At 42.3% G+C, this 16836-nt stretch overlaps 1 long non-coding RNA gene across 2 annotated transcripts in view; it reads left to right on the top strand.

The window, feature by feature from the left end:
• The window catches only part of LOC116665322, a 147337-nt gene extending 131060 nt beyond the window's left edge, over positions 1-16277 (top strand). For both annotated transcript variants that reach the window (XR_004321892.1, XR_004321891.1), the window contains 2 exons: positions 15134-15550; positions 15756-16277. This is a non-coding gene — a long non-coding RNA (uncharacterized LOC116665322). The remainder of the gene's footprint in view (positions 1-15133; positions 15551-15755) is intronic.
• Positions 16278-16836: the final 559 nt, after the last annotated feature.

Here is a 16836-nt window from a genome sequence, read left to right as displayed (position 1 = left end):
AGGATTTTTTTTCCCCTGGGATCTTCGGGGTATTGATTTGTCTTTATAAAATGTGGCTCCTTGTGCTACAACATGAACCTTGAAGACGTGATGCCAAGTGAAATAAGTTAGACCCCAGAAGGACACATATTGTCTGACTCCTCTTAGATGAGGTCCCTAGAATAGTCAAATTCATAGAGCGGAGAGTAGGGCAGAGGCTGTCAGGGGCGGCGGGGAGCAGGACTGAGGAGTTATTGCTTACTGGGTACAGAGTTTCACTTTGGCGAGATGAAAAATTACTGGAAATGGATGGGTGTGATGGTTGCACAGCATCGTGAATGTACCTAATGCCATTGGATTGTACACTTAAAAGTGATTAGAAAGGTAAGTTTTAAGATATGTATATTTTACTATAACTTTTTTTAAGTTTGGATTTTTTAAATGTGGTTCCTCTAATGCAAAAAGTTTAGTTTGGGGATTCTTCACAAAGCATTATCTATGGCAATCTGCCACATGAATCTTTGAACTTCTTCCTTTTCTGGTTGAGCAAACACTTTGACTGTAAAATATTTTCCCCAAGGATTTTGTCTATCAGATAGTCTTTTGTTTTCTTTTGTTTCTGTTTTTAAGCTCAGACCGAAAAAAGATCTTTTGTGTTCATAGAGTTACAGGTAGTTTCTTTCAAAGTAACCATTTCTTCTTTGTTAAGTGATCATTTTTGGTATTTTTTTTTAAAAAGTTGCTGTTAAAAAATGAATTGAGGTTTCCACATGATTAAAAGCAACTGTTTCATTAGGAACTTACCAATTTGGACACACTTTAATAAATACCCGAGGAGAAATTAGAAGCATCACAACTTAACGGTTTTTGAAAATTAAGTTTTGCTTCTTGCATTCTTCAATTCTCATCATTGCTAGTCTACCAAATTGACATTTTAAACCAGAATGTACAATTTCTGAGTTTCATGTGTGTTTCATTCTCCTGTGCAGAATTCTGGGAACAAAGTATTAGTAAAGACTGTCAGGAAAAATTGCCAAAGATTTGGAAATGGGCAAAAAAGATCACTGGATGTCCTTTCAGTGATATCTGGGCACTGTCTGGTGGACCTTTTGTCTCTTTGATGATTGGGCAATTTCACAGCCCAATAGAAGTAGAAGTAAAAGAAAACTAAGAGTACTAGAAATGGTTCTTATCCATAGCAATGCAAATAATGTATGTTATCCAGTAAGGCTATAATTGTTTCTGCAAGTATGTGTATGTCTGTGTCTGTGTTCTTCAAAATTCTCCTTTGAACTAGTTTTAACATCTTACTGGTTCCCTAATTAATTAAAATATCTAATATGTTCATTTTAAATTTGTATGAGAGTATAATTTTATCCTTTTGAAAATTATACCTTAGGAGGTTTAGCTAGAATTCAATTAGAAATTGAGTAAACTTTCCAGACTCTGCAGTGATTTCTCCCTTCTCTAAGGAGCTCTGGCACTCACAGCCTACATCCCTCAGTGGCACTCAAGTAGGGCTGCAAAATTACCAAATGAAAATATAGCACACCAGTTACATTTTTATTTCAGGTAAACAATAAATAGATTTCTTTTTAAAAAATTGAAGTCTAGTTGATTTACAATGTGTTAGTTTCTGGTGTACAGAAAAGTGATTCATATTCTTTTCCATTATGGTTTATTACAGGATATGGAGTATAGTTCTCTGTTACACAGCAAGACTTTGTTGTTCATCTATTTTATATATGGTAGTTAGTATCTGAAAATCCAAGACTTCCAATTTACCCCCTTCCACCCCTTCTCCCCCTGGTAACTCTAATATTCATCAGTCAGTGGACATTTAGGTTGCTTTCATGTCTTGGCTATTGTAAATAGTGCTGCTATGAACACTGGGGTGCATGTATCTTTTTGAATCAGAGTTTTCTTTGTATATATGCCCAGGAGTGGGATTGCTGGATCATATGGCAACTCCCAAATAGATTGTTAGCATAGGTATGTCTCATGCAATATTGTATGAGACATAAATGTACTAAAAGCTTATATTTACTTATACTAAAAATGTATTTGTTGCTTATCTAAAATTAAAATTAACTGAGTGCTTTGTATTTTATTTGGCAACTCTACATTCAGGGAGTCAATCAGCCACCCCAAGGTGACATTGATCATAATTAAAGTGAAAAAAACTAACATACATAGCATACCAGATGCTTTGCTAAGCATGTTTATCTTCTCAGCCACTCTATAAGATGGGCAACTTTATACACATTTTACACTAAAGTAACCAAGGTTTATAGAAGTTAAGTTATGTGCCCAATACCTCACAGTTGGTCAGTGGCAGGTCTCTGGTTCCAGGGTGTGCGCTTTTTACCTCCATGTCGCACACCTCCCTCTCTGGAGGGAGTTAAGCAGTAGAGGGAAGACTATCCACCCAGAGGTGACTAGGGATGGACAGAAGAGATGCCTAAATTCTCCTTCAGTTTAACTATTCTGTCGTGTGAAGCCTTGCATTCTATCTTTTCTTCTGTGTATTCTTTGTCCTTGTCTTTGAAAATCACAGCTCTGTCTTTGACCTCTGTGTTCATAGAGAAGTTCTCAGATTGTTCAATACAGTTGTTGAATAAAAATACTCTGATTACTAAGGGGAAAAAAGAATGTGTATGTGTGTGTGTGTGTGCGTACATGCACATGTGTGTGTTTTGCAAAAAGAAACATAGGAAAGATAATTAGAAATTAGTGAAATTGGTTACCTACAAGGGATGGGTGGAAAGAGTAGAAGAGGTATAGGAGGGAGTAACAGTCCTCTGAGTATAACATTTAATCTAGTCCTGATTTTGAAAATATGCTAATATTTATTTTTAGCTAAACAAGGATGGGAGTCAAGGAAAACTGAATTCAAACAGAAACAAATGCCTAGGTTTCAGTGAGTTCACACAGAAGAGAAGTAAAAATTAATTTTGAAGACAGGATTTTAACTATCCTCAGTCTAAAGACAGAAAGATATACAAACAAGTCTTAAACTTTCAGTATGTTTATTGTTGGTAGAAGTAAGGATGTGGCAAATCTGAAATTATTTTGTGCATATTGCAGAACTAAGAAAAACCATCAATATTTTTATTTAGATGGAGGATTCAGGATTCTTACTATATGAGAAGGAAGACACACATATGGACCAAAGAAAAGCAAAGTTTTGTGTTTTTTTTTTCCGATTGGGATCCGTGGTTGGTGTTGGGCTGGGATTAGTGGTTACTGTTGGCTCTGACCACTGATGGGGCAGAGACACCCCAGTAGCACAGATCTTGATCCCTAAATACCATTTTCCACACACACACAAAAAAGCCAGGACTTTTGGAGAAATTGTTGAATCCAGGGATGGGCGTCTTGTTATTCTTGAAAGTAAGAAATGCTCATAAAATGATAAGAGGATGTTGCAAGATTACAGGAAATATTTTGAAGGGAATCCTAGTGTCCAAATCTTTGATGATTTGAGCATCAAAATAAGTAAGGATAATGATGAATTTAAACCATGAAAAAAATAAAATTTCACGAGTTCATATTTATACTAAATAAATAAGTGAAGAAGAGGGGAAGGCTCATCCTTAGAATAAAAAGCCAACAAATAGATATAGAATGTACAATAGAATGCAAAAATCAACATTTTGCAGCATCATAGTACTGATTCAGGCAAGCGTCATCAATGAAAGTCTCAATGTCTCTCCCAAAAGATAACCTACTAATTGCAAAGGGAAAAATAGTAACTTTAAAGTAGCTAAGTGAAAACACTTAGCTAGCACCACCTCAATCAGATGATCAAAGTTAACATCACCAATAATGGAACACACCCACATCGGTGTATTTTCCAGTAATAAACTGAGGAGGACACAGCATTGCTTATGGTGTAATCCTGTCCAAAGCATGTAACCTGAGTATAAACATCCAAAATCACCATACAAATCCAAATTGGGGGCATTCTACAAGACAACTTACCTGCATTCATCAAAATTATCAAAGTCATGAAAGGCAAAAAAAAATAATTCTGGAAATTTTCCGGATTAAATGAAATAAAAGACATGACAACTAAATGTAATGCATAATTCTGAATTAGATCTTGGATTGGGGGAAGATTGCCATAAAAGTCATTATTGGGTAATTGGTGACATTTGAATACAGATTATATATTAGATAATAATATTGTATTAATTTTTAAGTTCTTAAAATTGACCATTATACTGTGGTTATGAAGAGAATGTCCTTGTTTTTAGGAGATAAATGCTGAAATATCTGGGGATAGAGGCAGAAATCGTGCAATTTCCTTTCACATAGTTCAGCAGTAAAAATCATAACAATTAGAAAGAGAGGAAGATGCCAAAATGATAATCGGTGACTCCAATGGTAAGATACTGTATAATTTCTGCAACTTTTCTGTAATTTTGAAATATTGATTAAAAATATTATTATTTTTTAAGTTTTCTGATTCTCTAACCTCTGCATTGGAGAAGTGAGGACTTGACACTAGAATTTAAGGTGTGGAATTGCCAAAGGACTTAGGCTGGGAGAGAGGGTTAGCAGGGCACTAGAGACCAGTTTCCCAGATTAGTGTCTTGGGGCCTGTGATGGATTAAGTCATCTAGGTGAGCAGTGATATCTCTGAGAAATGTATCTTCCATGAAATTGGAACCAGAAATTCAGGAGTTACTCTCAATTTGAATCTCTCTCTCACTCAACTAATAACCAAATCCTTTTGATTCTACTTTTAGTTATAACTCAGATTCATTCCTTCCCCTCAGTGTCCTCTGCCAAGGCCCTGGCTTCTTTGTCAGCATTTCTATGTCACTTCCTAACCTTCAGTAGAACACCCCCCACCACACTCCATCCTTCCCACCTCAGCCAAGTGCAAAGTGAATGAAGCCTGGCTGTTGGTAGGGCCCTAACTAACTAAGTAACCTAGCGCACCATTCGTGCTGCTCCCTCAGGACATGGACATCTCCTACTGCCCCTCCCACTTCCACTCCACGCCCCACACAGCTGTTATTCCAACAATTCTGAACTATGTTTAGTTTCCCAAATGCCTTATCGAGGTCTCTAGGGAAGCCCCTACAAAATGTTATTCCTCTTTCTTACTTGTTTTGGGAACAATTTAGAAAATGAAAAAATTAAGAAATAATAGAAGTGGCAGATAAAAGTACAAATGTGTATTAGTGAGTGAGGCTAAGCTGGAGGATGTGGTCTGTCGACCAGAGGGTAAGACTCCACCTCCCCAGAGGCCGGGAGGAAAAGGGGCCAAGAACATCTAGGTTTGTGCTTAAGGAAGATCTCTCCAACAGGAGACAGCAGTGAGATCTCTGAGAAGAGCAGTGTATTTCTTGTATGTTTTCCTGTATGCATCTCCCCCCAACACACCCCAGGTTCCAGCATACCTGTGTACAAAGCCCTCCTTTTTCTACTTGCCCACTCTCTGTAGCAGTCTGAATGTCACCCCTTTAAGACATCTTTTGTTGAGTGCTATGGGCAGAATTGTGTTTCCTCAAAATTCAAATGTTGAAGCAGTAACCCCAAATATGGTGGTATTTGGAGATGGGGCCTTTGGGAGGTATTCTGAGTTAGATGAGGTCATGAAGGTGGGGCCCTCAGGATGGGATTAGTGCCCTTATAAGAAGAGACACCAGGGATCTTGCTCCCTTGCTCGCACTCTCTGTCTCTCCCTGAGCATGCATGTGAGGTCATGTGAGAACCCAGTGAGAAGGTGGCTGTCTACAAGGGTATTTTGTTGTGCAGCCTGAACTGACTAGTACATGAGCACATTCCAAATAATCACACCCTCCTTAGTACTACCTCCTTTTATTAAACTTTATTTCTTTTACCAAAGTCAGACATTTACATAATTTTATAAGTCAAATGATACTACAAAGCTTGTAATAGGAATACTAGTCTACAGCTCTCCCTAAATTCCTAGCTTGAGCCTAGTTCCCCAGAAAATAAAGCATTCTCAAATCTTCCAACTATTTCTTATGGGGTGGGGGTCCACTCAGTGATTCTTAGTAATGTTTATAGCACTCTTTCCTGATTTATCAACTTTTACATTAGTGATTGATTTCCTACTATGAGGATTTAGCATTCTGATACCCTGCCATCACCTTCGCTGCTTGCAACTTTGATACCACGCTTTCAGTGAATATTCAGTTTACATTATTTTGATCACAAGATTATCCTTCACTGCCAACCCAAATAGTATAATACAATTTCATTTCCTTTCTTGTATAACTTCTTTGTTTTCTCAGATACTACTTGCTTTTCCTTTTTTCAGCTTAGTTTTTCATATCATTATCACAGATTCTTCAATAGAACTACAAAACTCCTCTGAATGCTATTTTCTATATAATTAATGATCAGTTACTTTATTAACTATTTCCATTATCATATTTTAAATGCTGCTGAGTTTTATATCATTCTCCCAACATTTCTTTTTTCTCTCTCTCTCTTTGGTCCTCTGCTGCTAGATTCAGTGCTTTATATATATTATTAGATGAATCCTCTCAACTTCTCTGCAAGGGAGTTATTAGCCCCACTTCATAATGATGAGGAAATGGAGTTTCAGAGAGGTGAAGTAACTAACTTAAGGTCACACAGCTGGTATAGGCCAGAGCTGAGTTTTGCTTTTTTTTTTTTTTCTTTTTAATTATGGGAAAAAGAAAACCCATGAAACATGAAATCGATCCTCGTAACAATTTTAGTGTACAGTACAATATTATTAACCACATCTGCAAGTACAACAAATCTCTACAACCTTTTCATCTTGCATGACTGAAACTCAGTACACACTGAATAGCAACTCTTCTCACTTCCCCCTCCCTCCAGGCCCTTGCAACCACCATTCTCCTTTCTGCTTCTACGAGTTTGCCTACTTTAGATACCTCATAAAAGTGGAATCATGCCGTATTTGTCCTTCTGTGACTGGCTTATATCACTTAGCATAATGTCCTCAAGGTTCACTTATGTTATAGCAAATGACATGGTTTCCTTCTCTTTTAAAACTGAAAAATATTCCGTTGCATGTAGTATACACCACTTTTTCCTTATCTGTTTGTCTATGGACATTTAGGTTGTTTCCACTTCTTGGCTTTTGTGAAGAACATTCCTTTTTAGTAGCAAGCTCTTCTTGGTTTGGAGATGCTTTCTCTCCAAGGCTATTAGGATTTTTGTTTTGTTTTTAGTTTTCCTGTTTTCTTTTCCTGCTGAGTCCACTTTTTGCTGTTTACCTAACGTAATTTCTATTTTTCATGTTAAAAGCATTCATCAAATATCTGAGGATACTCGGGCTATGCACTCAACACTAAAAGGTTGAGAGAAGCTCTGTGTGTGCACCGGGGCAGGGGCTCATCCATGTCTGTGTGGACTTAAGGGTGGGGATCTCCAGGATGACAGGATGATTCAAGGAGCACTTGGATTTCTTCTTTCCTTCCCCTCCACTCCCTCCTCCACCCTACAGAAATGCCATCTGTCATTATATGTATCTTCTCTTTGGGACCATTCATTTTCTTCAGAGAGAATCTACTCGTCTCCTGCCTGAGGACTGCACACCTGGTCAGCCTCCTGGAAGTGGAGACAGAGGGAGAGGGTGGCCAGTCCATGGTTCAGATGTTGGTGTTCACTCTCAGAAAAGCACTGGGCCCCTCTCTGCTGTGACTGCAGCCCCTCTTGGTCCTGCTCTCCAACAATAAACCTCCTAGTTGGGTGGAGAGGGGTAGCTCCTCCAGCTGGCGAGTGACCTGGGTTCTAATTTCTCCTTAAACAGGATTTCAGTCAAACCTCTTGTTCCCCTCATGCGTACCGCCACCTCCCATGGTTCAGCGTCTCTGATTCCCCATCCTCTGCAGGCACTCGGTAGTCAGATTTCTCTGTTACTCTCCTGCCTCTACTTTCCATCCTACCAAATTCAATGACATTTCTTATTCATGTGGTCTCTTCCTCAGTTCTCTGTGTCCTTTGGGGCTGATGCACATTTATTTTTGTTCCTTCACTCTCATTTCAGTGCAAGTTTCAGGAGGGAGCAGAGACAAGCATCCGTGTTCAGTTTCCTGTTTCATTCCACGCCACCTCTTCAGCCCACCACACCTGTGCTCTCGTCTGCTGTTACTTGTCCACCCTCCTGTGGGCAGTGGTCCCTTTGCATCCCCATCCCCTAACATAGAGGGCATGCAATTGAACGGAACTTAACTGACAGGGTTGGTGCCACCCATCGGAAAACTAGAAAATAAATGACCACTGAAGGCCTCCCTCACCATCCTCCCATCCTCTGTTAAAGACAATCCTGATCAAAGCAGCTTTTCAAGACTGAAGCAGAAACAGCAAACTCCTGCTCACATAGTGCCTTGCTTACATTATGTACAGCATTTTCTGACTCAGAAATGATTGTTTCACTTAGAAGTAATTGCTTTTCAGAGGCTGGCAATTCTTATTAGTTACCAAGTGAGTGACTCTAATAAGAAAAGTCTCCTGACTGAGCTAGGAGAAGCAATGGAACAAAATGTATAGTGGGGGTTTTCCCACCTTGCAAACCAAATAGCTCCTGTGCTATGCATGGTTGAAAGAAAATCGACATGAATTATCTAAGATGGTTTTTTCCCCATGCATACAAAGAGAACTGGGTATGCAGAGAAGAGACCTTTGAGGTCCAGAAAGAGCTGTGCTGTGGAGATGTAATGTGGCATCATATGTCTGCTCTGTGGAAGACTTCTGAGACAGCCTGTATGAGTTTCCAAGTGCTGCTGTAACAAATCACCACAAACTGGGTGGCTTAAAACACCAGGCTTACTCTCTCACAGGTCAGGAGGCCAGAAGTCCAGGGTGTCAGGGTGTCAGCAGAGTTGGCTCCTTCTGGATGTTCTAAGATTCCATTCCATGCCACTCTCCTAACTCCTGGTGGTGGCTGGCTGTCTTTAGCATTCCTTGGCTTATAGTTTTATCACTCCAGTTTCTGCCTCTGCCCTCACATGGCCTTCTTCCCATTGTGTATGTTTCTGTATCTCCAAATCTCCCTCCTTTTAAGGGCATCCGTCATCGGCTTTAGGGCTCATCCTCATCCAGTAGGAACTCATTTGACTTGATTATATCTGCAAAGATCCTATTCCAAATAGAGTCACATTCCAGGTTGACATGAATCTTTGGGGGACATTATTCAGTTCAGTTTAGAACCTAAAATCTTTATCTTCCTGCCTCCTACTTCTAGTTACAATCTTGAGGACTACGTTTGCAGTCAAATACTTTCAGGTAATTGAAATAGGAAGAGACCCAGGAAACTCCCAGAGAAGGTGCCTGTACAGTGGGGCAGGTGGACTTGCAGGTGAAGTTCACACCCCTGGGCAGAGGCTCTTAAGCTGGGCTGCACATTGGAATCACTCCAGTGTTTTACTCCTGCTGCCCCAACATCAGTTGTTTTTAAAGCATTGCAGGGGGTTCCAGTTTACACCCAGGTGCAGACTTCTGCTCCAGGCAGTCTTCCTAAAACACTTGCTGGTGAGGCTGCCTTATTTGAGCTCCACTGGCCTCTGTGTAAGCAGGTCCTGCACGTGTGTGGTCTTGCTGACTGCTGAGAATTTAGCACCAGCACGTGTGGCTTTTATTTCTGCACCTTCATTTGCTTTGAGGGAGAACAGCTTCATTGGTACCGAAAACTCGAAAGTTAATAAGGAAAAAGAACATTTGTAGGGAGATGTGGATCAGAGGGAGGTTAACATTTAATTGTATTTTTCAGAAATAATTTTTTTACTTATCAAAATAAGTAACTTGTGCTCACAGAAATGGAAAAATCCCCCAAAAAGCACAGTGAAGAAAATCATTGTCATTCTAGCCTTCAGAGAAAACAATGATGTAGTGTTCTTCTAATGATTTTTTCTGTGCATTTATAGATATGAAATATATATTTTACAAACATGGGATTATGTGGTTTTGGAGATTAAATTCTTCATTTAGCAAAAACCATTACACATATATCAATAAATACATTCAATAAATATTTCCCATTAAGTAGTCTTCAGATTTTTGAATGGCTACTAAGAGGATTCTGTACCCAAGTCCCAATTCCAATGTGTAGATGTAGGGGAGCATGGGAGGTTCCCCCTCTAGAACAAACAATCTTTGACAGCAGATGGATGTCCTATAGTCAACTCAGTTCTGACTCCATCTACCTGGAGATGGCATCAGATTCCCTACAAGGGCTCAGCCCACCCTCCACTGGTCAGTCACAAGTCCAGATTGTCACCTGTACTTCTGACCAACTTGTTATAAATCAGAGGTTCCCATGACCCCCTCCTTGGGTTCAATTAATTTGCTAGAGCAGCTCACAGAATTCAGGAAACCCATTTACTCACTAGATTACAGATTGATTACAAAAGATATTAAAGGATACAAATCAACAGCCAAATGAAGAGGTACACACGGTGAGGTCCCAAGCAAAGGAGCTTCTGTTCCCGCGAAATTTGAAGCCTGGCATAATGGCACATGTTAATGTTCTGGTTCTCCAACCAGGAAGCTTTCCGAACACTGCCCTTTTGGATTTTTACGGAGGCTTTATTACAAGGTATGATTGATTAAGTCATTGGCTATTGGTGATTGATCAACCTCCAGCCCTTTTCCCCATCCCAGGAATCAGGGGGAGGGACTGAAAATTCCAACCCTCTATTCATGGTTGGTTGCCCAGCAACCAGCCCCCATCCTTAGGTGCTTTCCAAAAGTTGACTCGTGAACATAAACTCAGTTGTGGTGGAAAGGGGCTTGTTATAAATAACAAGACACCCATTTCACCTTTGTGGCTCTGAAGCAATTACAAAGGATGTTCCCATTGCTCTTATCACCCAGGAAATTCCAAGAATTTGTGGATCTGTGAGCCAGGAATTGTAGACAAAGACCAAATATTTGAGAAATGTGTTTTAATCATCTATCTGAATGACCAAATATGTATTTCTTATAAATCACAAAATCACAGCTACATTTTATTCCTTCATAGAGATTATATTGTGGTTATTTAACCACTGAAAGAGAATTTCCTATTGTCTGATTACTGGGGGTAAAAGCCAAAGCTAAGGTGCAGAGGCCCTACCTACCTCCTTATCCTACAGGCAGGGTTCCCAGACCCATCACCACAGCTTCTGCTAATCCCTTGCCTACTAACCCCCATGCCTCCCTGCAAGTCTCTGTAAGTCCAAGATGCAGAAATGAAAAGAGGCTTTGGATAGAGAGTTCCTGACCCAGAAGAGAGTGCTCCCCTGTCCCCACACCCCAGTGGATGGACTGTAGAGTTGGGATGGATTGCAGAGATGCCTGAGGTGAGACAGGCATCTGACCTCCTGAACATCTGCTTAATGTACAATTGCTGGTCTGTGTTCTGCACTGACTGAGCAGGAAAAGAGGAATGGTTAGCAATGGCACTGTAAAGAGAAGGAGCAGCCTGCTCTTGCCCCACCCCTGTCATCTGGTGTTGATAAGGAGGCATGAGTGGCCTGTGGACTAGTGGGTACTGTAGAAGGAGGCCAAGCTGTGCTGTTTTGCTGGCACCCTGCCCAGGGGATGACCACCAGCAAGAACTGGGGGCTGGAATTGAGGTGGGAGGACAAGGTCCAATAGAAGCACATTTCCACATGGGGTACCTGTTGAGTGGAGGCATCCCACAGACTCTGGAGGTGCTTACCACATGATCTACAAGACAGTGAGCATCTGGGGGCCCAACACCCAGAGGACATACAAACCAAGACAGGATCCACCAGGTACTAAGACTTTGCCCTCTTCTATCTCTTCCACCCCTCCCTACCCACCGCACCGGAGGACCTGGAAACAGCAGAGTGAGACGGAGGAGGAAGTAGGAAAGAGCAGCTCAGGGCCTCTCCCCATGTAGGTCCCCAAGCCTGGGAGGACAGAGGGAGCTGAATTACACAGCTTGGTCGTGTGAACCAATAGTAGCTTTTTTTTTTTTCTTTTTAAAATTGATTTATAGTCAGTTTACAATGTTGTGTCAATTGCTGGTGAACAGCACAATTTTTCAGTCATACATGAATATACACATTTTCATTTTCATATTCTTTTTCACTGTGAGCTGCTACAAGATCTTGACTATATTTCCCTGCGCTATACAGTATAAACTTGTTTGTCTATTCTATATATACCTGTCAGTATCTACAAATCTCGAACTCTCAGTCTGTCCCTTCCCATCCTCATCCCCCCTGGCAACCACAAGTCTCTATTCTATGTCTGTGAGTCTGTTTCTGTTTTGTATCTAAGTTCATTTGTCTTCTTTTTGTTTGTTTGTTTTTAGATTCCACATATGAGCGATCTCATATGGTATTTTTCTTTCACTTTCTAGCTTACTTCACTTGGAATGACATTCTCCAGGGGCATCCATGTTGCTGCAAATGGCATTATGTTGTCGTTTTGTATGGCTGAATAGTAGCTTTTAATACATGCATGTCCCTTGACCCAGCAGATCATCTCTACGAATTTACCTAAGAGAATAATGAGAGGTGTGTAGGAAGATTTATCTAGTCAGAGAACTGCCGTATGTAAAAAATATTTCCCTACATCCTTTAACATAAGTCTTCATGTTAAAAAGTCATCTGCTCTTTTGATAGCAGTTAACAGAATTCTGATGGTTTAATTTTTATGTACAGTTGCAATATACCACAGTGCTAATAACGAATAGAACCGCTCAGAGTAAAGAACAAAAGTTGTAGAAAGCTGCCCACTACACAGTGTCGAGGATGGTGCTGCAACCCTAAAGAGGAAGAAGGTGCAGTACCTGCCTTCGAGGAGTTACGAACCTAGTGGAGAAGGGACAGGAACAAGACAAAGTTCTGCAAGGACCATGAAATATGCACCTGCCGGGACTCAAAGGAAGAGTGACTGACTGTGAGCTAGGATGCAAGTACTTGTGGGATTGTTTTTCCACTAAAGAAGAAATTATGTACTTTTTAACCTTCCCTCCGACTACTCAGAAGACTGCCTTCAAGGTTTTATCACCAGCCTCTGCCCCTAAAGTGACTGCTTTCCACACGACTAAGAGCACGATACATCTGCAAGTCAAGTGGTGAAACATCTGATGGGGATGAATAGAAACACTCGGCAAACAGAAATGATCTCTATCCACATGTTCTTCACAATACACCATAAAAATGCAGAAAGGCCCTCAGCATGTGAAGATCATTGGTGTGTGTGCCTTGTACATGCAGCACTGTGTACACCCAGCATGACACTCTGAACCTCCACACAGGGGTACAAAGAAAGTCCGGACCCCCAGAGGTCTAACTTTCTAGAAGTTACAAATCAAGCACATGAACTTCCTGTAAAGTATGTTCTGGCCTCCTGTTTTGAAAAATGCACCTTCGTAACGACTTGAAAGGACCAGGTTCAAACTGAGGATCTCAGTGCTCTGTCTGAACATGGTGGGACAGTGAGGTCAGCCTGTGGCACACCCCGTTCTTGTTGTCCCATTCTTGGCTCCACCTTCCGCACAAGTGGACACCCAGCCTATCTGTCCATACCCTGCAAACAGCCACGCTCAGCCACCCTACAGGCCCCAGGAGACAAATGCCAGTGCAGCAATCAGCTGTGGGACAATGGCCTGGGGACGAGGCCCACTCAGGGCCAACTGAGGCCTCAGGGACACTGTCTTAGTCCGCTTGGGCTGCTCTAACGGAATACCATGGCCTGGATGACTTGATCAACAGACCTTTATTACTCACACTTACAGAGGCTGGAAGTCCAAGATCAAGGTGCCAGGGCCCTCCTCCTAGTTTACAGCTGGCCACCTTCTTGCTGTGTCTTCACACAGTGAAGACAGGTCATCTCCTTCATGTCTCTTATAAAAGCACTCATTAATCCTATCACAGAGTCTCTCTTATGACCAATTAATTACCTCCCAAAGGCCTTACCTCCTAATACATTGGGGATTATCGTTTCAACATATGAATTTGGTCCATGGGGAGGAGCACAGTGGGGCTCAGGCCAGAGCCCAGGATGGGACCCTCTTTCCTGGTCTAGGGGGCAGGGCAGGGTACAACCTAGCCCCCCCATATCTCCAGGCCCTCACTGGCTGATTTTCAGAGCAAATCAAGAGGCCAGAGGTGAGGTTGCTTGACAAAGATGTGGAGCAATTTTTCAGAAGGTCACACTGTAAGTAAGAAAGACTGAGGTCAGGATCGCTAATTTCTATTCTACTCTTTGTTCTTAAGTATTTTTTTTATCACTGCTAATGTCTTAAAACATAACTGGTGGGTTTTTATTGTTGTTTTTTAAATCCCCCACAGAGACAAGGTTGTTTATTCCAAAGCAATGGTTTAGTTCTAACTTTATTTTTTTAAAGCATCTGGCTGAGAGCCTGTTAGTAGCTGTATGGATCAAGCCCCTTTTTCCCCCTGGCTGAATATCCTGGGCTCAAACTAGCGTCATGCAGAGTCAGAGATGTTGCAGGTTAGAGGTCAATTTATCCAACCTTCTGTCCTACTCAGAACCTTTGTGAGAAGTTTTGATGCTACAGGCAACTCACTCAGGCCTGATTTTAACCCAGCTCCCCAGTTCCCAGCCCAGGCTGCCCTTAAGCATTCCCTGGGGAACTCAGAAATGCTGGTGCTCAGGTCCAGCCCCTGACCAATTAGAGTCCTGGGGCGGGTTCAGGTTTGTAGTATTTTATCAGGCTCCCAGGTGGTTCTCACATGCCCACCCAGCTACCAGGGTTGGGACAGCAGATACTCTCTGGTTTTGCCAAGGAGGCCAGTGGCCTGGCCAGGTGAATGTCCCACAGGGCAGCTCCGGTGTGATGGGGGTGCTGCCCTCTCTGCTCTCAGCAAAGGGCTTTGCAGGAATCTGGGATGGTGTGATCAGGCTGGTGCCACTGAGTCTTCACCGGCTCCTCCTCCTCCCAGCACTCATTGCTCTTGGATAAATAAAAAATTTTAACACAAAACTATTCTTAATGGCAGCAAACAAATTGCTAAACAGGGTAGGGAGGAAAAACACCTCTGTGACCTAAATAAACCTAGCTCCCACAGAGGGAGCACAGCTGACATCATTAGTTGAGACAGAGGGGTTTTTTTTTTATTGTTTATTGTTTTATTATTTATTGTTTTATTTTTGTTTTTGTTTCTGCTTTTGTTTTTGTTTTTGTTTTTTTAAGGTTGCAGAGACACGCATTAAAGCAACAGGACAGAGTGGAAATCAAACTACTTAACTGACCATTTTTGGAAAAGAAGTTCTTGAAGGGAGCACAGAAATTGAAGAATAAATGAATAGCAAATCCAGCTAATCTCAAAGATTGAAGCCATTTTCTTTGGTGAAAAGTCTTCCTGAAAGTGAAGGGTGAACTGCTAAATTAGAACCTCCTAGGAGGTGAGAATTTTTCAGTGGCTGGAAGACCAGCCGGAAGAGAACCTGTGTGTCTCAGCCACGACTCGGTACCCGCCAGCCACACACACCTGCTGGGGACAGGCGACCTGCAGCCACAGGCACCTGCCCCTCCAGCTGTACTTCTAGAACAACCACTGGCTATGCCCGCATTCTGCACACGGTCCCTGGAGCGCCTACTATGTAGCAGGTACGTATGAGGTGCTGAGGGAGATACAGAGAGATGACACTGAGTCCCCCTAACACCAAGTTCCTCAGCTGAGTTTATGATTCCAATACCTGTTCCCTTCAAGATTGAGGAGAATCAAAGGAAAGGGGGGTTGAAAATGAGCAGGACCCTGTGGGGCCCTCAGGGGTACAAAAGCCTTTCCATGTCCTCTGTTTCTTGTTTGTAGGAAAAAAGCTTCAGCCTCCTAGACCTTTCCTGAGTTTCAAAGGGCCAACTGGAACAGTTACTAATCAGGGGAGTGAAGGAACCCAGAAATAAAGGAGGAACAGTTAAGAAACAATAGTGCAGCGATTGGGCGGGTCCTGTTCCTCCTCAAGGAAGATACGTAACAATATATCTTTGAGATCTTCTGCAGGAACTAAGGCCCTGACCCAGGTGAAAGATGGTACTCAGGCTGAGCACAAGCACGTGGACCCCATATTGGAACCAGGAGGCTGATTGAGATTCCGGAACACGACCCTGTTACCTCCCCACCAGCCAATCAGAGGAAGGTCACACCCCGTGCAGCCCTGCCCCCTAAATTTTGCCTGTAAAAACTCTTCCTCGAAAACCATCTGAGAGTTTAGGCTTTTTGGGTACGTGCTGCTCGTTTTCCTTGCTCGGCCCTTGCAGCAAACTTTTCTCTGCTTCAAACTCCGACGTCTTGGTTAGCTTGGCCTCACTGTGTGTCCGGCACACGAACTTGGATTCGAAACAGAAAGGTAAGGAATAATCCCGCGCTCGTGTTCACAGTCTGGTGATCTGTAACATGGACAAGAGGGCACAGGGAAATGCACGGGGTGGGGGTCCTGACTGGGCTCTCAAACACCCTCATCATGTGATCTGAGTCACCTGGTGTCTCCAGTCTCAGTTTCCCCATTTGTACTTTGAGGGCCAGGGGTGGAGGGGAGACGAGGTGGCAAATTCAGTTTCCCTACACAGTCAACCAAAAAAACAACCACAGTGCCACCACCAGAAAGGCTCCACGCTCTGCGGGGGTTCCTGGGAGAGGAGAGGAGGGGACAACCCCCCACACAGTGAGCTCACCCAGTCCTGCTCCTGATGGCAACGCCAGCTCGGGTAAGGCAGGAATTTGGCTCCACTGTGACTGATTCTCCTCCTCTGGTCAGCCCCGTTCTCAACGGTGGAATCAAGTCCTATTCCTGGAGGAGAGGACAGTCAGGAAGGTCCTGGGTAGGACATGAAGGTCTTGGGAGGAGAGGCCCTGGATTATTTGGGACTTGAAGTTCATTCTATAGTCAGTTGTG

This window comes from Camelus ferus, chromosome 8 (genome assembly GCF_009834535.1).
Source record: "Camelus ferus isolate YT-003-E chromosome 8, BCGSAC_Cfer_1.0, whole genome shotgun sequence".
In the NCBI taxonomy this organism is placed as follows: domain Eukaryota; kingdom Metazoa; phylum Chordata; class Mammalia; order Artiodactyla; family Camelidae; genus Camelus; species Camelus ferus.
Note: the sequence above shows the minus strand (reverse complement) of the source record. Positions and strands in the feature narration are given on the sequence as shown.